The sequence below is a fragment of the Aythya marila genome (assembly GCF_965140915.1).
Source record: "Aythya marila genome assembly, chromosome: 1".
Lineage (NCBI taxonomy): Eukaryota > Metazoa > Chordata > Aves > Anseriformes > Anatidae > Aythya > Aythya marila.
In genome coordinates, this window is record NC_139042.1 from 179,506,628 (window position 1) to 179,529,800 (window position 23,173).

The 23,173-nt window shown below is 37.2% G+C and overlaps 1 long non-coding RNA gene across 2 annotated transcripts; it reads left to right on the plus strand.

Annotated features, from left to right (window-relative positions):
• The first annotated feature begins 585 nt into the window (after positions 1 to 585).
• On the plus strand, positions 586 to 22,497 carry LOC309873746. Of its 2 annotated transcripts, XR_014316728.1 has the most exons (4): positions 586 to 1,140; positions 16,822 to 16,869; positions 19,597 to 19,701; positions 20,874 to 22,497. It is a non-coding gene; the product is annotated as an uncharacterized lncRNA (long non-coding RNA). The 2 variants fall into 2 exon arrangements; XR_014316729.1 differs by lacking the exon at positions 16,822 to 16,869.
• Positions 22,498 to 23,173: the final 676 nt, after the last annotated feature.

A 23,173-nucleotide genomic window follows, 5' to 3' on the forward strand; every position in this document is an offset into this window, starting at 1 on the left:
ACAAATAAATTGAATTTAGCTGCTATCTACAAGTATATTGAAGATAACTTTCCTTTCTACAGGAACAAAAGTCAAGGCTGGAGAAACAGTGTAAGGCACAACCTTTCACTAAATGATTGTTTCATCAAAGTGGGGAGATGTGAGGATGGCAAGGGAAACTACTGGAGTATCCACCCATCAAACTTAAATGACTTTGTTCATGGGGACTTCAGGCAACATCGACGGTCACGAAAGCGAGGACGTCAAAAGGAGCTAGAGCATTGCCTTACTGTGAATAATTTCATGCCATGGGGACATTATCCCTCCTACCCAGCACCAAGTTTGTTTTACCAAACACATTATTTTCTGGATCCTCTTTGGAAAATATTGTATGCTGACAGACTGCAGTTTATGCCAGAATACCAAAAATGGAATGCAAACAGTGATTTAATCATGGGGAAGTTTTTACCTCCACTACAGCCTAATAAACGACAGAGCATTTCTGTGGACTGGTTTTATGGATCTCCTTCTACTTCAGCAATGCAGCAGAATATTTTCCTAAATATTCAACAGGCATTGCCTAATTCTGTTTTCTTCTCTTCTTAGAAGCTGCAGTGAAGTTAAGCATTCAGACACATCTGTAAGTACTAGAAAGTACTTAAAGTGCAGTAACTTCATGGGCAGCTTTGTTTGGGACCCTGTCAAGACACAATATATTAATATATATTGCACAGTTTTGAATGTTCGTATATGTTTGAAGACAGCAAATGTGCTTACTCAGTCATGTAAGCCAGTGATTACCAATGATTGCTACCTAAGAGTATTAGCTTTGAAACGATAGCAATTAATGCTGGTTTTAATAATTCTACTAGTCAATGACAGTGCATAGATTATGAAGTATGAGTAAATCCATTAGCACTAATTGCCCAATAAAATTATTTTTCAATTGTTCTGTATTAATCATATTGTTGTATACTGCAGCTCTATTAGTTTCAAATTAGATTGTATGCATGCATATGTATAACTATATGATCAAACATGCACACCCATACATTACATTTATATCATATCGAATAGGAAGCATTAATACTTTTTTCCTTTGTCAGTTGTGAATGTCTTGGAAATGCTACCTGTAACCTATCACACTGCTGGAAATACTAAGTGAGTTATTCTTCTAATCTTTTAATTTTATACATTGTCTGGGACTCACTTGGCACTATTATTTCCAACATATTGTATTGATCCAAGAATCATTATACATTTATATATTTTTATCAATTAAATGTATACTTGCTTCTTTTTGAATAAATGTTCAGATCAATAAATATTTCAAGTGAAATAGGATTGCAATATTATTTTTAATATGTATTTAAGTTCAAGTCTGGTTCTCAAATGCATGGCCACATGTCAATTAACCTGCTTAAATGATAAGTTAATGACAGCATGACTAATTACTACTTTGCCCATTAGTTGGGTACAACCCATTTAAGAAATTTTCATTCTTCAGATAATGTCAACTATGTGAAATTGCTCAAGCTTATATCTATGCTTTTAGTTTACATAGTCATATATATTGACTTGGGTGCTTACATAGTTGTAGAGTATATGATGATATAAAGCACTCACTTAAATATATTTGTTTTATGTATATATCTACCCAGCAACCTCATTGTAACAGGAAAATTATATTAAACTGGACATTTTAAAGCACAGAAAGTAGTTTTATACTTAAGGCTGCTTGAGATGCATGTTGAAAGGACTTATATTATATGGAAGTTCACTACTTTGATTAAAGGTGCTTCTAGTTTTATGGATGGTTATTTTATTTTCAGTTGCTTAACATATGGCTGTATTTTAAAACATTTGCCTTCAGCTGATTTTGTTTCTGTTTCCTTTTTTCTTTATTTCCTTTTCTAAATTTCATCTGAAATGTTTCAATTCTTTGAGAACTACATGGGCAATGAGAGTGGAAATGAGCAGACTCATGGGCATGTATTATAGGAGCAGCACAGAAAATTTGCTAATGGAGAACTTTTTAATCAGGAAACCATAGCAATCATTCCAGTGAAAATATCCAGCTTTTGCTAAGTTATAAACTTTCAGAAAATCTTGCTTTGAAATATTTGTTCACTGAAAATGTGAATTTGAGTAGTAAATTTTTAAAATCTCTGTTGTGAGGATGTCATACAGAGCCCTAACATGCGTACAAAACTTGAGACTTGGAAAATGACTGGGGAAGGTGGAGTTCAGGGGTGGCCAGCTAGCAAGACTGGACTGAGGAAAGGAAGGAAATAACTGGTGTTGAGACAATGAGCCTAGATTCACTGAGCAGGGAGGCAGGACCTCTGAGAAGTCTGAGGAATACAAACTGTGAATGCCAGGCAATTTTAATCAGATGAAAATGAAAGCTAGTGATAAGAAAAGTCAGGGCAGGTTTAAGGAGTAGCAGGTGAAAAGTCTCTGCCTACTAGTTCATATGCTAGGATGCCTGGGATGGAATGCAATACTTAATTCTTTAGCTGTCAGCAAATTACTTTAAAATTACACAAGACAACAAGCTACTCCTGTTCTCACTTGCTCCATTAGCTCACTTGGCAAAAGCTTGTGAAGTGCACCTGAGGATATTCCTAGAAGGACACAATGCCATTTAACTTAATTTTCCATGCTAAACAACAGTTGGAGGAGAGGAATGAGCATATAACATAGTAATTTGCTTTGAACTAATGTGGCCTGTTGCTTAACAGGACATCCTTTAAGCTTAGAATAACCTAATTAGTTTGTTTTGGAAAGAGAACTGCATTTTACCACATTAGTGATGGTGATGGAACTGAAGCATGTATTAAACCATACACGTGCTTCCAGATCTGTGCCCCAGTTTCCTGTGGAAATGCAATACCAGGAATTTACGTGCAAACATTCTTCTGCCTAGATGCTCAGGTCTTATTTGAAAATCACTTTGAAATAGTTTTCATACCACTAGTAGTACACATACCGTAGCCTGGGAACTCCCATCTTAGATATTTCCAGTCTGATTATGTAGTTATCAGTATACTTTCTTACGTTTTTTTGTTTGTTTGTTTGTTTTGTTTTGTTTTTTTCCAATTTGTTTTAAATTTTGCTTCTTTGTATAGCACCTGCATGCCCCAGTGGTGGAAGACTCTACTCATGTAATGAACAACTATTTTTTTCTCCCCATCATTCAATGTGTATCTGTGGCTTACATACTGTGCATAGTTTAAACACTGACCTAGAGACAAAATATCCATTCACTATTTTTTTTATTATCTTTCAAAGCCATAACACAATCTACTTTTAAATGCCCTGAGAGATGAGGAGTGTCTTGAAACATAGACTTAAAAAGACTGAGGTCAAATGTACATGCTCGCTTTGGACATCACATTTGTGAAATCATTCTATAACACTCAAATGCTCAAAGCCCAGCTCCCAGTGCCCTGGTTTTTAGCTCTGAGTGTTCAGAACGTTTGCAATGAACTCAAGCAACAAGGAAACCAGACCATCTGTGAAAAGTTTGATTTAGCTTGTCCAGAAATATTGTAACAGATGAAAGAGAGGAATTCATCTCTTCAAGGTAAACTTCAACTGCTATAAAGTAGACAATCATTTTTCTTCCTGGAATCCCTAACCCAGTTTGCTAAATACCTTCCAAGTTCCTCAACAAAACCCAGTATTTCTTCATTATGCAATTCTAATTCATCAACAAAATAGATCTACTTTGGATATTAAATAAGGCAAGAAAAAAATAGACTTTTCATATAATTAAAGACCATACAGTAATGCCTTCAACTGAGGTAAGGGCCAAGTTAGGAAAGCACAATTTAGACAAGATGCCAATTTCTTTCCCTAGCCTGTGAAAGCCTGACATTGTGATCTTAATAATGTTTTTCATCACAGCTGAAGGGGTAGGGTTAGTATGTCATTTTGTGATGAAAATGTCAAAGTACTAATTTGCAAACAACCTGAATTCAAAATTTAAAAGCAATGAGAAACAAATCAAGTTATATATTTTACATGAATTCCAAAACCCAAATTCCACTTAGCATATAAAAATACATAATTTTCTGATTTTGATCACCCTACAATTAGAGAGGACATTAAATTTCTGATACAGGAAATTACCATTTAATGAGAAGACAGAAATGTTCTTGAAAATTAAATGGATGAATTATACGCTTGTGCAGGAATGTCTGCAGCAGTACGTGGTGTAAAAGACTCCCTTAGAAGTGAAAACAACAGTTACAAATGCTGAATTACAGAAAATATTATATTAACACAGTATTCAAAAATTACATATTGTCAACTTCAGCATTCTCCAGCTGAAATGCATTACCGAGGTTGATAAAAATGTCAGGAAATCATAATCTCAGCATTTTGACTATTGTCACCTCTGTTCTGCCCATAAATAAGACAGAGGTCATCTTTTTAAAGCTGATCTACTTTGAGAGTACACAGATGAAATGCCAGTATACGACATAAATAGCTGGAATGGAGGTCACATATGCTCTCATAAATAAATAGTGCAATTTCTCTCTTCTTTTTTGCACTAAAGAAAGTGACTTCTGCATAATGGAGTTATGTTTGAATCATATATTTCCTAACATTTTCAATAAACTGCATCTTAATGATGACTGGTAAAAAAACTAGGCCTGAGCATAAGAACCTTTTATTAACAACAGTTTATGGGTAATCATATCAAGGCAAATAATAACATTCATTTTGCAGTTGATCTTCACCAGCTTATACAAATATTTATTTTAAAAGTTCAGTAATGTATCTAAGCCTATAAAGCCCGGAAAGTTAGCATAAAGTTTAATTTCTGATACATTTGCTGTGCAGCACAATTTACGACTCTTAGACTTATCTTCTTTCATATGGAAAATAACCATAACCTGCCCAGAGGCACAAACAAAAGCTCTGTAGAAAAAGAAGCCTCTAAACTGTATAGCCACTCACACCTATGCACCGTAATTTATGCTCACCCAGCAGTTACCCTGATTACCTTGCACTCCCTGAAACAGTTCATGGAAGACAATTCCCCTTTGGAGGCTGCAAAGCACAAACACTTCTTCCAGCCTGGTGGGGCTTGGATACATATCCATGATGGTATGTCAGGTTTGGCCTATAGGGACACCATGTCAGGGAAAAAAAAAAAAAAAAAAAAAAGGAAATATTGAAAGTCTCTTGGAGAGTCAGTGAGTATAAGCTCAAATTGTGAGAATACTCCAATCACAATTAACTAGATGGTATCTCACTATAGGACACAGCTGTGGTTGATTCGTAGAATCATAGAATCATTAAGGTTGGAAAAGACTTTCAAGATCATCTGGTCCAGCCATCACCCTACTACCAAGGTCACCCACTAAATCATGGTCATCCCTAAGCAACATGTCCAGCCTTTCCTTAAACACCCCCAGGGATGGTGACTCTACCACCTCTGTGGGTAACCTGTTCCAATGACTGGCTATTCTTTCTGAGAAGAAATGTTTCCTAATTTCCAACCTGAATCTCCCTGGTGCAACTTGAGGCCATTCTCTCTAGTCCTGTCACTAGTTATCTGTGAGAAGAGGCCAAGCCCCAGCTCCCCACAGCTTCCTTGTTGGAGAGAGCAACAAGGTCACCTCTGAGCTTCTTCTTCTCCAAACTATACAATCCCACTTCCCTCAGCTGTTCCTCATAGGACTTCTGTTCCAGGCCCTTCACCAGCTCTGTAGCCCTTCTCTGGACACACTCCAGGGCCTCAATGTCCTTCTTGTAGTGAGGGGCCCAAAGCTGAACTCAGTACTCAAGGTGCGGCCTCACCAGAGCAGAGTACAGGAGGATGATCACCTCCCTGGTCCTGCTGGCTGCACTATTCCTGACACAAGCCAAGATGCCGTCGTCCTTCTTGGCCACCTGGGTACACTGCTGGCTCGTGCTCAGGCAAACATTGATTAGCACCACCAGATCTTCTTCTGCATAGCTCTCAAGCCACTCTCCCCCAAGCCTGTAGTGCTGCATGGGGGTGTTTTGGCCAAAGTGCAAGAACCAACACTTAGCCATATTGAACTTCATCCCATTGGCCTCTGCCAATCAATCCATCCTGTCCAGGTCCATCTGCAGGGCCTTCCTACCTTCCATCAGATCAACACTTCCCCCCAGCTTGGTGTCATTTAAATGTGCTCTCCTGTACCTAAAACATTGAATTTCTCTGAAGTGTAACTTTAACTAGAACCTTCCCGAGTTTATGTTATCCGGCCTGGGTATGTTACCAATATGCAACAATTGTAACATCCATTATCTATATTATATGCCAAACAGTGATAATTGCTTACAAATATAATTCCATCCTTGTTATTAAGGTATGGGTTTCTGCCAAATGGGTCATGTGGACATGGCTTAAAATGCATAATTTTTGTACTATAAACCGAGCTTTGAACCTTTTTCTCAACATGGACTTGCTTGGACCAGGTGCATCCAAGCTCCAGAGAAATGCTTGCAGACTTTATTTCTATTGTAAGATTATACCATACCAGTTTTCCTGTGTGCCTAATAGACTTCTCAGCAGAGTATGTAGTAGATTTGAGTCAACCTCATAGCTCAGCAAACAAAGCCTCAGTTAAAGGACTTGCTCCTGGGAAGTTCTGTTAAATTTTGTCTTCAGATAGAGCTGTCAGCTCTTCAAAAAACCTCTTGGAGCTTTCAACAGTTTCTATAGCATCTTAGGCAGTTTTAACATTTGATTTAATATTGTGCTTTCAGCACATAGAGCTTACCTCCTTGGGTTCTTTGAAGACAGTGCATGGTTTATACTACACTTGTGACATGTTAGTCCTTCTAAGTTCTGGCATGCCTGGAGCTGAGAAGGACCATCTTAACAGGTAGAAACAAGCCAAAGTGTTTGGCCAGCTGTTTTTTGTTGTTGTTGTTGTTGTTGTTTGTTTGTTTGTTTATTTTAATGGCTACCTCTCTGTAAGTAAAAGAATAGAAAGGGAATGGGGACATCCTCAGCATCAGGAAAAAACATCCAATAAGTCTGAAGTTATAGTGAAAAATATCCTGGTAACTGTGCTTCAGACTGAGGCTGGAAACTTATCAACAGCCAGTTTAATGAGCTTCTTTTACAGAGTACTAGGTTCATTTTGAAGAAGGAGACATTAAGCAGTGAATGGCAACAGAACAGCTTCCCCATTTTCATTAGTAAGACAAAAGGCATTAATCTGCCTGCTGGGAAAATGTTTTCATGCTTCCACATAGTCCAAGTGTGTGCAAGAGAAAGCTTTAGTAAATATACAATTCTTAACAAAGTCACAATCACAAGAAGAAGTAAATCCCTAGGTATCAGCTTGTATATATTTGATTTTACAGCTTGAGAGAAGGAAGGGACCCCCAAGGCCACCCAATTTGTAACAGAAGCTGCAGATCTTGAATGTTGTGCAGTACTATGAAATTAAAGAATCCTGACACCCAAGAGCTTTCCCCATGCTGGCTTAGGGAAGTCCAGGTCTCTATGCACAGGAAAGCATGGTTCCTCTTTCACAGAATTACTCTACTGACACAACAGAATTTTGAACATGAGAAATAGAAATAACAACTGGATTTCACCCTAAATAAAGTGATTTAACATGTAATTTGAGCAGTTTGCAATTTGCTGTTGTAGAAGCCAATTCCACAGCAAGTCTAAAAGGAAATAATTAGTGCTACAGCATTCTACTCTGAGCAATACTCTAGTCTTCTAGTGTTGATGTTGACAGATATGTATGCATTTTTGTACTGTAAACAGATTAGAATTAACTACATGTGCTCAGACCAGAATTATTAAAAATAAAATATGGTTCCATCTTTTTAAACATGCATATTAAAAATCAAAATATATAACTAGTATACTCTACTGTGCTTTAAAAAAATAAGTCCATATATCAATTAAAATAAAACAGTATCTCTATAGGCCAGTATATACAGTTCCACTATGGGAGAAAATTTTATCATCCTTCTTTGTTCCTCTTCCATAAAATACCAAAGCTGTGGATCACAATCCAGTCTGTTCAAGACTTTTAGAATTATTTAGTAATTCTAATACAGAATGCTAGGATTCCTGGTATAATGGTACATGTAAATACCAAGTACAGTAAAAGTATCTAAATAAGCAGCCATTACATACAAACAAAGCAGAATATACTCCACTCTTCACAGCTTAGATATGGTTCCCCAAATTAAAATAATTTTCTTTCTAACTTTCTAATAGTATTTTCATGGCTATAGTTATTTGTACCACCCGTAAGATAAATTACTGAAATTAGAAGTCGCAAAAGAAAACCATTGTAAGCAGAGATTGTTCTAAATCTGGAGACAGCAGAAGGAGTTTGAGAAAAGTCTGCAGATGTTTTGAAATGGGTTTTGCCTGATAATAGTTTCTAAAAAGGATCATGAAAGTATTTTCACAAAAAAAAAAAAAAAAAAAAAATCTGAACTTCATAGCCCTGAAGTGTTTACAGTGTTAAGAAAAAAGCATGACACATCAACTGAACTATTAGTATACTTGTATGCTTGCGTACTTGTATACTATAGACTATATTGTTAGTATACTTGTACTTTTTTTCAGTACAAGATGCTTCTTAAAGAGTGTAGTAGTGTGTTATTGAAATTGTTTAATATAGAAACACTAACAGACATTTGTGGTATACATGTATGTTTACATGCACACAAGCATGTTTACATATTTACAAATGCTCAAAATATTGTAATTCTTAAATTGTTTATAATTTTGTAACAAGTTGAATAACTTTATATAAGTATGGTTTGAGTAAAAAGCAAATCAATGATGCTCCAGTATTAATATCTGATATGTTTGCTGCCTCCACTGTTCCTCATATTCATGAAAGAGAAGCTAGACATGTGGAGATAATTATCCCATTATGTTAGTAGTACATTCTCAAAGATGAGATTAAAAACTATAATTCTATTTAATCCCTGTAGCCTGTGACACAATCAAAGAAAGAAGGTAATGAGAATACATCTCACAAAGCAAGAGTAAAAACAATGTCATAAAGGATGCTCCATCAGTTAAAACCTTTACATGTACATCTGATTGCTGCAGACTAGAAAATCATTGTAAAAACCATCAAGCACTGGGTTCACAGAACAGTTCTGAAATGCAAAGCAACAAATTAAACTGCACACAGTAAGTCAGAATCAATCAGTACAAAATTTATGTCATGCTTGAAAGACTTACTAGAATTCATGTAGCAATGCTTCAGTTAGTAGAGCTTTTGTTAATTGAGATACAACAATACATACCAAAATTTAGTAAGAAATGGCAGATGTGCTACTAGCTGATAATTACTTTGCAAATCTGAATCAAATAATAGCTTTCTAACAATTAGAGTAATCATAGTAATTTTAAGGGTGGAGAGAACAAGGATGATATCAAGTTTGTGATATAAAAAACTGGAATTAATACTTGAATAATCTCCATCATTAATCAAGAAATAAATCCATCTTGCAAGTGGATTTCTTGAGAGCAGTTAATAACTGCCATCACACTTTCCTGAGCCTGCAATCCAAATATAGATAGAAGAATGACTGATATTAGTTGTCTGAAAGTGACAATTCCCTTCTGAATATCACCAGAACATGTGACCTGTATAGTATGAAGTTTTGAAGTTAAATGATCTTATAAGGAAATAATTCAGCAGCCAGCTTGATGACTACTCTGCATAAGAAGCATAGAGGCTTAGGTAAACCTGATGTATCTTAAAGCTGGGGAAACAATATAATTTTTAGTGTGTATCTATTTAAATGTGAAGTCAAAATTCGGGTTCTACTGATTTCAAAGCCTATAACTGCATTCTTCCTATTTCTAGAAGATTTGAACCTCAGTTTAGAGTAACATGCACTACTCAACAGGTAATGGGATATTCCTCAGGAATGCTGATCTCCCCCCTGAAGCTGTTCCTTCTCCCATTGCCAAGCTATGCAACAAAAGCTCAACCAGATATTATATGTTCTTACAGTCCAAAGGCAAGGAGCAGCTTCCTGCATGGACAGAAATTTGAAAAGCAATCTCTGCTGCAGCATGTCCTTCACTGTTAGTTCTGAATACACAGTAGATCAGGGACTGGAGAAGAGATCTTCCTCTGCCTCTCAGATGTTTCACAAATGTACTCACAAACCCAGATGCTCACTCATTCTTGTCCATTTTCTGATTCTCTTCCCTCTTTGCTTGTTTCAGACTGCAATCAAAACAGACCACTTTGAAGACAATCTTCTAATCTTCCAGGGACCTGAATCTAAGCAACAGAAAATTAAAACACCACCACCACCAATCATCCCTCCCCACTCCTCACTTTCTCCCCCCCCCCCCCCCCCCAAAAAAAAATCATGATAAATCTGAAAATACAAACTGGAATTACATTTGTCAAATTATTTTTTTTTTTTCTTTAGGAGCATGATCTTTAACAGATTGATCTTTAACTTTCGGAAGTCAATTCAGATTTTTGTGCTAATGTGAATGACTATAAGTGCAGTAGAGTTCAGGCCCGACTATATGCAGTGTGCATCCATTCTTTTATGGATTCAATACATGTCCAAGTGCATTTTTTAAATCCATCACCAATGTGCAGCCCAACAAACTCCACAGAGACCAATGACTGTTTGTACATCTGGGGTGTCAAACATTTCAAATAATTAGCCAGGGGAAAATGTATGAATGTGAAAGCAAAGTCCTATCTCTCAGTGACCAGAAGAAATCTATTCATATAGAACAAGAATGGATGAATGAAATTCTGTTGGAAAAACAAGGTGCTTGCTAAACCTTTGGAATTAACAAAGTAATCTGTTAGCAAACAAAAGCAGAGACAAGTTTCCAAGTTCCAACAGGCCAGGCCAATGAATTGTTCCCTAGAATGGCAGTTTGATGTATACATGTGAAAAGCAACTGGAAAGGTTAATTTTTCTAACTGTGCTTCAATAGAATCCTCTCACTTGAAAGATCAAAGAAGAAATATTGCCTAGCACGGCAAGTGGATGTTGCTGTGAATTTATCCTGTGCTTTAAATAGTAGATTACAGGGGACAAATACTGAAAGAAGAAACAAGAATTTAATTCTACCAAAAATAAATAAATAAATAAAAGAAAATTGCTTTTTAAAAGTAAATTATTTTCCCCTGAAAACTGCTATTACATCAGATGCTCTGAAAAGCAAAATTACCCATTTGACTGCAGGATGGCAGGCTTCTCCAAAGTATCTTAAAAAATACCTAAGATGAGTTTACATTGACTCTTTCAAGCAAAGTGCATATGCAAATCTTCATTCTTTGCAACATAACAGTCCAAGATTTTACTGAAGGGTTTATGTCAGTGATGACACAAAGTCTGGTCCTTGGTGGCTACGTGAGTGAAGACATTTATTTCAAATATTCTTTTATGAATTTTTATGTTCTGTGATTCATAGGAGAAGCAGACTCAATAAAGGGTTTGAAGTACCCACTGTGTAGAACTGTATACTTTCTTAACTGTATGGAAGAGATTTATTCAACATACTCGACTTTTTGGCAAAATATATGATCTGACACTTGAAACAACCCATTTTCTTTTTCCTAAAAGTGCCAACAAAATTACTTTGAATAAAAGGATTCAAAATGCTTTAGCCTTGGTTCAGCGAAGATCAGCTCGCAGTTGTTTGTTGTCCCAGCATTTTGGAGATGTTTCAGATCTGGACAGAATCTTGAAATGACACCAAATGATTGCTCCTCTGAAGTTTTGTCATTACTTTGGGTCCATCGTGTCGATGGCACGAGTTGGGAAACTGGAGACAGTGCTCAGAAAAAGTACTAGTTCACAAAACAGTGATCTGCAGCTCTGAAGGAAAAGCTGTATATTAGATAATGTCACAGCCTGTCAGACCCAAGACCTTTAATTAAAGCACGTGCAATCATGCTCTTCAGACCTCTCAGCAGTGACATTCATCTCAAAATGAGATATTTTCAGAGGCAGAAGGCTGGTTGGCAACAGTTTTGAAGGAAGAGGGTGCTAGGTCAATCTTTTTGAGGTTCTGGTTGTGTCTGGGTGAATCAATAGTATTCTGGTATCCAAAATTGTGCCTGATATTGGTGTCCATGATGGAGGCAAGTGACACAAAACCAACAGAAAAGACTGAAGCAGGGGAAACAATCCTTTTGTGTATCAGCTATATCTGAAACAAGATACTGGATGGTGCTGCCATTCTGTGTCAACAGCAGTCTAACTGCTCAGACATGATGAGTCCTTAGCTTTCTCTCAGAACATTTTTTCACCATTTGTTTCAATACAGCTGAAAAAGTAGTTTTATACTATCATAGAGCTGTATGACACTGCAGTGAAAACTTTGCACTGCCATTTTCTTAGCCTTTTCCTCTAAAATGTTTGACTTCTGAACTGACATCTTAATCTTTACTTTTACAAAGTAAGTGAGGAGTTGCAAGATGCCCAAAGAGCTCTCACTGAAAGTACAAATACAGATGTGATACACAGATATGAGCCAGCTCTTGATATCTTCTAGCAACCATGGTGGTGAAGTAGTGAAGATCATTCAGATAAACTGGTTAAGATAGGCTACTAGTATGCATTGAATACATGATCTCAAAAGTCATCAGTGCTAGTTAACTTACTCAAGATGAAATTTCTGCTTACTCCAATGGAGTAAAAATACCAGACTTACCTGCTAGCTACATCACTTCAATTACACTTGGTGAATCCAAGTCTGCTTAAATAGATGCGATCTATACTGCACTGGTAAAGTACACATGTGGATAACCTCCTTCTTTCCCCCAGACTTGCATCTTGTCATTGTTCTCATTCCTTCAAATCTTAGTCACACAATCTGTCAGCAAAGTTTACCATTGCAGTTTGCAGTAGGTTTCTTTGGTCATTGTTAAGCTTTGGAAACAGCTGAATCTCCCACCCGACTGGAAGTTCACTAGATATGTACTGAAGTGTTATTCTAACCTGCAGATACTGGGTTCTGCTAACACCAAGAAATCATTTTCTTTTCACATATTACTTTAAGAATTAGCTTGCAAAACAATGCTGTTGTGAGGGAATTTGAGAAGAGTACTACCAACATCTTTGCTAAAAGCTATGTGTCTTCCTGAAAAATGTAGTATGTCTTAAAATGCTTCCCCGGTGTTCCTGTTTGTTAATGAATTAAGTACATGCTGATTTAAGGATACATTTTCTACATACTTACCTCCCATTTTTGTAATTTGCATGTCTAATCTATGTGCAATGCACTGTTAATTTACCCTGTAGTGTTCCCTTGGAATATAATTTGTATGCATATAAAATATCAGTGTAATATCTAGAGATGAAATCCAATGGAAACAGTTTACTGTGAAATCCAATCTTTGTTCCCTCATTTTTCCACTTCACTGACTGTTGCTTTTTTAAAGTACTCCTAGAGCAGCTCTCTCTTGCACAGTCTTTCATTATGTTGCATTATTTATTTATTTGGGAAATAAAACTAAAAAGCTTTTTTATACAACCTAATTTCCTATAATTTTTGGGATGATCTTAAGACAGTTCTTCAGGAGAGAAAATGCTAATCAATTTTATTTCAAACACACATTGAAATTCCACATAAATTAGTGCCAGAGTGCAAATGCTACTCAACTGGGAATGGAGAGGAGAGAGAAGAGAAATATATGCCAACTCTCACTTCAATACAAAGGGTGTGAGATACATTTTATTTGAATCAAATGCTATTTAACAACTTAAGCGTCTGGGGCACATCTGATAACTTGGGTAAAATGTATTGATTTCTCTATTGATTTTTCTAATATACCTTCTCTATGAGGGAGCTGTAACTGAAAGTAGCAAGTGACTCAGCTAATGCCAACTCTAAGTCGTGTGGAGATGTACTGATATACAAGATGGGTCGTCACTGAATTCCAAAATACTATGGATCCTCACTTTTCACTTGGAGGAAATACACGGTACCAGTGTCTTTCTTGCATGGCTTGCAGTGTTTGCATTTTGTTTTCAATACGAATCTTTTAATGCACTTTCCTATTGATAAATATATATATAAGTGTCTTTGTTCGTAAACTAAAAATGTACACATGGATTGAGAAGACATAATCTTTATACTACCATATATTTTAACCTTAGGAGTAGAGCCCTTTATGTAAAGGCCTTTTCTTTAGTCTCAAAAGTGATTTGTATGTTGAAATTATACACACAAACATACTAAACATAAGTAACACCTATGAATTTCTGGTCAATTTATTTCCAGAAGTAACTTTGAAATGCTATAACACTTATCACTCTCTCTGAGCAGTTTTCTATAAACAAAGGATAGAGAGGAGCTCTTACACTCTTGAAAACACTAGGAAAAAAACTTTTGCCATTGGGTTCAATGCGATCATAATTTCCTGGCCACAAATGTAATTTGCCACTGAACTCACTGCAAGTTTTTCTAGGTACTGTTGGATTTAGCCTTAAGAATTCTGTTCCCCACCCCTTCACCCCACTCCGCCCCCCCCCCCCCCAAAAAAAAAAAAAAAAAAAAAAAAAAAAAAAAGAAGAGCCTAACAAATCACTAGGAAAAGCAGCAAGGCAGCCTGGAGTATCACCACTTAGCATTGTAAATATCTGCACACACGAAACAGCTCTTGAAGTATGTTTTCAGCTGTAGGAACCCACATTTCATATTTCAACTCTGAAGATCCAAAAATAGACTCTGTAAGAAAGAGTATTCAAGGCCCCCAGTTGACAACAGTATTTTCTGCAAACTCTAACCATGAAGAGATAGCTGATACTGTGCCTTGACACTAATTGCCAGGAAGGGCAGGAAAGATCTAGGCCAAATAGGTAAATGACTGCACCATGAGAAGCTTTTGCTACTCTTTGTAGAAAGGTTTAATAAAAGTAGTGGCCACTCTTCCTTCCCCAGCAAGCATTATGTTTGCTCCTAGCTCCTCCATTGAACTTCATTTGGCCATTTTTTTATTGAAATAAAAAAATTGGCTTGAGGCTCTCCAAATTTGGCTTGAGGCTTCCAGATGAAATACTTATGAGGTGTCACACACCTGATTAACATCAAGACTCTTCCAATTCCAGAAGTCAAAAAGTTTACCCTTAATTTGCTCTGGGTTCTCTGGTTATGTAAGATTCCTGTTATGTCTGTGAAAGTGTTACAAGAAACGCAGCACCCAATGATTCTGGGAGGTGCACCCTGTGAATATCTGGTCTGCAAAAAAGAAGCAGATGGATTTTGGAATAGGAGGGGTGGGAGGGGAATAGAGGGGAGGAGGGAGACATAAGACTTCAACATGCTGCGTTCCAGGGATCGTGAACCACCCCAAATTCCACTCAAAACTGTGACTGCTGGTAGTGGCACATCTGCATGCAGATAGAGAGCAGAGCGTTATCTGAGGGCTGCACAATGACCCAATCTGCACTTCAGCTACAGCTGAAGTAAAGCTGAAATCCAATTACCGGCAGCTAGCACATCTCCTCCTCTGGCATTATCAAGCCCAGCTCTTCAAAGTTTTATGTAATTCTACACGAAAAACAAAGAATTTTCATGTTAAGTGCTATCGAATCCTGGAAGCTCTCCCTGTGCGTCTCGCACAGCCTCATCCTGGAAACAACACGGCCTCGCTCTGCTGCCTTAATACAGCGAGGAGTAATTAAACACCGGGAACGGGCCGGGGGGGGGGGGGGGCGGCCCCCCCTCAGCCCTGCTCCTCCGTGAGCCACGCGGTGGCACCAAAGCGCCGCTCTTCCCCCGCTGCGCGCCCCGCTGCGCGCCCCGCTGCGCGCCGCCAGGGCGCGGCTCGCACCTGGTCAGCTCTTCCCTGCCCCGGTAACAGTTGTTGTTCCCGGAACGTGGGAATATGACGGCAAGTCTTCTGCATCCCCCAAAACGTCACCAGAACCCTCCGTCTCTGAGTGCTGATTCATTTATGTTACAACTGCTATGAAAATAGACAGAAGCTTTTAAGAAATGCTTTTAAGCTGTCTTTCCATCTATTATTTTTATATTTATTTTATTTTATTTTATTTTATTTTATTTTATTTTATTTTATTTTATTTTATTTTATTTTTACACTCCCTTCGTTGATCATAACAATTTCTAAGACCTGAAACCTCTGACTGGCTCTATCTGGGTACAACTTTGTGTCTGCATCTAAGTGCCTACGTAGATCCTGGGAGATGGCTGGTTTGTATTACATATATAACTAAGTCCCAATCAGGCCCTGACACTTCTGCACTAAATGCTGGACAAACAAAGCCTTACCAGTGCCCACTGAAGCCAGCGGTGGTTGGTCAGGCCCCATGGTGAGTGCTCCTAGCCTGAAGAGCTTACAAGTCCAAAAAGACAAAACAAACAATGACAGACATAACAGGCATGCAGGCAGCTGCCTTGGCCCTGACCCTGCAATTTTTTCTGGTCTGGTTTAACCCTGTCTGAGAGGGTGCATGATCTGGACTCTTATTTTTAATGCAAATCTTGCCCGCTTACTAATCCGAGAAAGCTGAATATACTTTCTTTAATATATTCTACATTGAGCTTTTAGAGCAATATCAATATTCAATGTGTTTTCATACATCTAAACCATCAACAGAAAATAATTAATAAAGTATCAAATAGTTTTCTTCTCATCTGCTTCTTTCTTTAAAAAAAAAAAAAATTTACCCTTCTCTCCACTCTTTTTTTTTTCTTTTTTTTTTCTTTTTTTTTTTTTTTTTTTTTTTTTTTTCTCAGTACTTGCCAGTCTGTATTAATTATTCCTGGTTTTATGCACCATTTCGTATTTCAGGTTTCTATCTTGTGTGTTTATCTTTACTCATGTGTATTCCCTCTAGGTATCAATGAAACTATTCACATGCTTAATTAAACACAGACAAAATTTGGTAAGATTATGACTGCTTTTTATGCAACAATTAATCCCTGGGTATTATCTTACCATTTTACCTGTCTTTTGACAAAGTCTCTCAGGCAGTAGTTCCAAGCTATTTAAAATTCTGCCTTCTATCTTTTCTGTGGGATTTCAGGTCCCCAACCTCCAGCCATGTCAACCATCCCAAGTACAAGTGTCTGTACTCCTTATTTCTCCTCACCAAAACCCCATTCCAAGATACAGGCAACCCACCCCAGTCCCTGAGTTTCCCCAGATCCTGCCACCAACCTTCCAGCAGAAACCCCCTGGACTCCTTTATTGCTTTGCTCACCAAGCAAGCTTTAGCCAAACCACCTTGCTCTTGGCAGGTTCCTGACTTCCACTGGCCACCAAATCTTCACAGCATTCCCCAAAGACTGATCTTCCCCCAGCACAAAGCTGGTAAAAGGGATATAGGGCATGTCCTATGAGGAGAGGCTGAGGACACTTGGGATGTCTAGTCTGGAGATAAGAAGGTTCAAAGGTGAACTCATTGCTTTCTGCAATGTCCTGAGGAAGAGAAGCGGAGAGGGAGGCGCTGGTCTCTGCTCCCTAGTAATGGATGACAGGATGCACAGGAACTATACAAAGCTGTGCCAGGGGAGGTTCAGACTGGGTATTTGGAAAATTTTCTTTACTGTGAGGGCAGTCAAACACTGGAACAGGCTTCCTAGAAAAGTGATTGATGTCCCATTCTTATCAGCATTCAAGAGGAATTTGGATAACGCTCTCAATAATAAGCTTTAACTTTTGGTTAGCCCTGAAGTGGTCAGGCAGTTGTACCTGATGATCTTTGAAGGTCCGTTCCAACTGGACTATTCTATAAAGATCTGTTCCCAGCCCAGAGCTTTTACAAACAACTTAATTCCCTGCCAAGTAGATATCTCCTGCCTAGATTCAAGTTCCATGCAAACACTACTTACCTCCTTGTCCTCAGTGATCCCCACCAACAGTGGCAGTCTTACAGTAAACAAATTTCATCCAAAATGAGAGGAGATCAAGGCAGAAAAGGTACACAGAGAGAAAAGAAATGGGGGAGACAGGATAAGAAATGGAAGGAAAAATCTTGATGCTTTTGAATAGCCCTCAGCTCCTCTTCATGTCGTGGCATCCCTCCCAGCTTGAGATCAAAACAGAGATGAATTTATTTGATTGTAAAAATGTAAACCATAACACTTCTCCCTTTGTATTCAGTGAAATTCTAAATGTCAATAAATTGCTGAGCTTCATTTCTGAAAGTCATTCTGTTTATCCTCCATCCCTGTTCAACAATTCTACATGCAGTTCTCTTCTGTCATGCAATGAGAATGTCACAGGGAGTTGGGTTAGTCCTTACATTTTGAGCACCTGAGGTCTTGTTTTTTAACTCTCTGATTCGACTGTCTCCAGAAGGAACTCTAGTGTCTGTTGGTTTCTTGGGAGTAGCATTTTGTAGACATCACACACATCCTAACTGAGCACAGTAATTCCTTTATGAGTTATTTTAAGAAAATATCAAGTAGTCAGTAAGACCCCTTTTTGTGCTTAGGTATTTGACATTTTTTTAATTTTTATTTTTATTTATTTATTTATTTTTTACTATGCTGCTAAACTGAGAGTATCAACACAGTTTGGACGAGATATTTGGTAAACCTGTGTGCTTCTCTTCAAAAATCTACCAGCAGATTAAGATTTCACATGAACTTATTGCTGCTTACAATGAAGCTGTCTTTCTCCAGATCTTGTTAATTTATTTGCAGATGAAAGGATGGTAGGACTTGTTAAGTCTCCCTATCCCCTCTCCTCAAGCAAATTCTTTACTTTATGAAGCATCAGGCTGTTTTTTTTCAAATGTTCCTTGGGAGGTATTTAGGATCCCCACCTTCACACTTGAACTTCAAAGTCGAGCACTGTCTAGTGCCCATCTTCTCAGCATATTTTTCAAGAACAAATTATAAACATTTCGAGCAAAGTGCACTTATTACAAGTTTGTTTGCCAAGTACTGCTGCCTCCCTTCTAAGTTCCAGCTACGTCAAAGCATCTGGTTTACAAACATGTTCCTCCCCTCGACTGGTACATGGATGCCAGGGTGTAGAGGCTTATCACTAATAAAGGAGTTTCCCAGATGAAAGCAGAAAATGCTGTGGGAGTCACTTAATAGACTCTCACTTGTCACAGAGTGTGTAGGCATGTTGTAGTCACCAAGCAGATGAATGAAGTGATGTGCAGGAGGAGTGATTTACCCAACTTCTTCAAGAGTCTGGTCTAAAATTCCACAAAGCCAATAGATTCCTGTTGATTTCTATGGACCTTACACTGTGCTTTCAGGTAATTATTTATTCTAAACATGAGACAGTGAGTGCCCTGGGTTTATCTTCTTTAGAAGAGCATGCAGTGATTTGAAATTCCTGCATATTTGCAACTTAGTTTACACAGTATAAATATATATATATATTTACTGAGTAGATAGATAACAGTCTATTTTCTTCAGAAAGCAATGCAGTTCTCAGTCTCATTTTTACTCACAGCTATACCAAATGCGACTTACATAAAGGATAAGTTATTTTGACTTGAAGCTCAGGTCAACCCCAATTTCAAGAGAACATAAATCTGGCATAAAGCCATGTGCTTCTCATGCATCACACTCCACAGTGAGATCTATCATTACACAGACTCAAATACACAGTGCCTAAGCTTTTTTTTTTTTTTTCTCTATCATAGACTGCATAGCAAAATTAAGAACTTTCAAACAACCCTCTGAAGATTTGTGGGAACTTAGGAAGATGTTACACCAATAAATGTTAGCCTGATTGGAACATTTAATAGGTATGGCAAAATGGCTATTACTACATTCTCTCATGGCTCTACTCCTAAATAGGATTTTCTGTCTTTTACAAAAGATTTTAAGGATCTTTCTTCTGATTTCAGGGGATTTCATCCTAATTTATAGTGATATGTTGAATGTGGACTTAGCTCAAAAGAGCTAAGTTTTGTCTAGACAATGGCGTTGGTAGGATTTTTCAAAAATCTTTTCGTTCATTCCTGCTAAAAGATTTCAGTATTTTTGTGAGTCCATTTAAGTACTAGTTATAATAAACTATATAGCATAATATAATTTGCACAGTTTGTCTTTATATAACTTTATCCTCAGAGAAATAGCTCTGTATAGGATTGATGCCTGATCCAATGCCATACCTTGGCTTGCCCTTCCTTTGTTAGGAGGAAGGGGCACTGAGTCAGGATGTAGTGAAGAAAAAAAAAAAAAAAAAAAAAAAGCTTTCGATAGCATGGAAAATCTCCAAACCTTTTGCTATCTCTGTTATCAAAATACTGAACTGTGCCCACTCACTTGCGCAAGTCTTTGTTTGCACATACACTAGACAAGTAATCAGATGTATTATTCTTACACAATGCCTTGCAGTCCGGATGCTTTGCAAACTGAATGTGTCTGTCCCTATCTTTTGCATGTGTATGCAGGACAAAAGGGCAAAAGGAGCCTTCCTCAAATCTTACAAGTCCCTCACAATGACAAATACAGTATTTGCAGAAAAGGTTTTTTTCAGGCCTTGACTGCAAAGCACCTCAGATTCTGGTTATACCTATAGTGAAATACTAAATCAAGGTTTTGACTTAAGACTGCACAGCTTAGTTTGGTTTGGGTTGTTTGTAGCATCTGACCAGACAGAAGCCCAGGGAGCCTATCATTTTCATGATGGCTGTATCTGCATAAAATCCCAGCTAAGTACTCAGAAATTTGAACAGTCATCTTTATTACCATGAGTCCAAAATTAAAAAAGAAGAGAGAAATAATAATGATGCACCATAAATGCATAGTGAATAGCAAGCATTTTCCTTGGAGCAGAGCAAAGAAGTGGGTGGCCACACTTGATAGCAACATTGGTTAAATATTTCAAGAAGCCACTGACATAGTGAAAGTGGCATGTTACTAGAAAAAAAAAAAAAAAAACTGATTCACAAATTTGCTCTTTTCATTTCAGCAGTGGGGAATCCAGCGCAAGAGCTGCCTGAAAAGAGGACCTGCCATCTGGCTGAGCCAAAGCAGTACATTACTGTTTTTCAAGTACATCATTTTATGGGCTACCTAATCCAGTGCTCTTCCTCAGAGGATGTGCATGTAACTCAGCCCATCTCCCTTTCAGCTCCAAGTGTTGCTAGTAAAAGATTCTTCTCTGTTTATTCTGCTATGTTTTTCATTATGAAGCTTACATATTGTCTTCTTTTCTTCTTCTGGTACTCGAAGTGCTGAATTATTGCTCATGGTTCTGTGTGACCTGGTTCTGATGTTATTAGTCTAGCTGCTCTATTTTTGTTATAAAGTATTTCAGGTATATCGCTCTTTGGAACAGTACATTTCTTTTGTGAAAGACCTTCTATTGTGTGCCTGTTTTTCACAATATATATGTGTGGTGCCTACTGCAAATGATTATCTGCTGTATACATAAAAATAAGGTGTTTTAATCATAATATGCCCATCATTCCTGCTGGCCAATTTACAGATTTTTAAAAATAAATAAATAAATAAATAAATAAGAAGTACTGGTGTTTCTTCCTGGAAATTTTCTATTACAGGAGGAAAATAAAATAAAATAAAATAAAATAAAATAAAATAAAATAAAATAAAATAAAATAAAATAAAATAAAATAAAATAAAATAAAATAAAATAACAACAAAAAAAAATAATAATAATCCTTAATCTCATTCAATACTGCCAACTGGAAAAAAAATACAAATGTATACTATTCATTGCTATGTTTTCTGAGGCTCGTCAAATGCAGGCTGTTTCATATCAACGGCAGGAATGAAATGTCAGGATTAAAGGCCTTTTGTATTTTCCTGGATTTTAGCAGCCAGAATATAGAGGCATCTTGAGCTGACCTCTCCCGATGAAGAGGAGTAAAAGGAAAAAGGAAGTCTACAATTAAAAGAAGCCAGAACCCAAGTGATGATGTGATTTACAAATCAGAGATGCATAGGTTTCAGAAACAAACAGGACATGTCGATGATCCAGTGATTTTCAGTGTGAGATTTTCCATCTCTGTCCCACTGAAGTTTTCAAAAGTCCAGATTAAACTAAAACGGGAGGAAAGGGACTTGTTTCCCCCAGTAATGTTACTTATTCCACACAAGCAGACTTTGACTTGTGTTGAGGTCTCTCATTGCCTCAGGAATGTAAGAGGTTAATTCAAGCTGTCTTGATATCAGATAATAATTACATGATTTATGACCTCTGTCATAAAGCATCCAAGAGATCAAAGACCAAAATAATGTTGCCTCATTTTATGTTGATTTTGTTCAATGCTGGTAACAGATGGAACTTTTTTTTTTTCTTTTTTTTCTAGAAGTGCATTTTTTTCTTGCTTTAAGTCCAGTAAACTAATTGTTGTTTAATATGTACCATTTTCACCATTTTTCCTTGAACTTCATCATGTCTTCCAACCATAACATATCCAAATAATGGACAGTTGCTATCATTAAGGCAATTCCTAAACTTTCTAAAAACAATTATTTGTTTGTTTGCTTGTTTGTTGGTTTTTTAAAGTCTTAGTTTTAGAACAAAAGAGAGTTCTGCATTAAGACTCTTTTTATACTCTTTATTTATTTATTTTTATTTATACCCTTCTAAAATCATTGTGCACCCTTAACTGGTTTTACTGCAGAATCCTTTACAAAAAATTCATAAAGTGGCAGACATGCTATCTTGTTTTTGGTTTGGTTCATTTAATACTTTTCTGTTCTAATAGTACAGGCACTCTTGTCTGTGATGAGGCATATGAAAAGTAAATCTATACAGTAAATCAAGGAGTTTAGGTAAGAATAAACTAATTACCCAAGTTGGAATTTTGACAAGACACTAAAATCAATATCACCGCTTCCTTATACCAATGCAATGAAGAATAAGTCACAGGGTAAGACTTTACTTTCTATATGTCATTGCAAAGAGACAATGCTTTCAGCATCAGTGTCTTTTGGCACTGGACACAGGACTGGATCAATACTGACACCAGAACAGGAATGTCACCTGCCAGGATTTTTACAGCATGCCTGGTTTAAAATAAATAAATAAATAAATTGATTAAAGCACAGGAACAGCTCTCTGAAGGCTTTTCTTTAATTCCCAGACAACTCATAGAATTCCTCTGTGAACTTGGGCACTCCCTGTCTCTCAATTTGTCTTCTGCTTAAAGGAAATAATAACACTTACTGACTTCACAGGATTTTTGAGTTATTCTACTTATTAATTTTTTGTAAAAAAATACAAGTCTTTTTTCTGGAAAG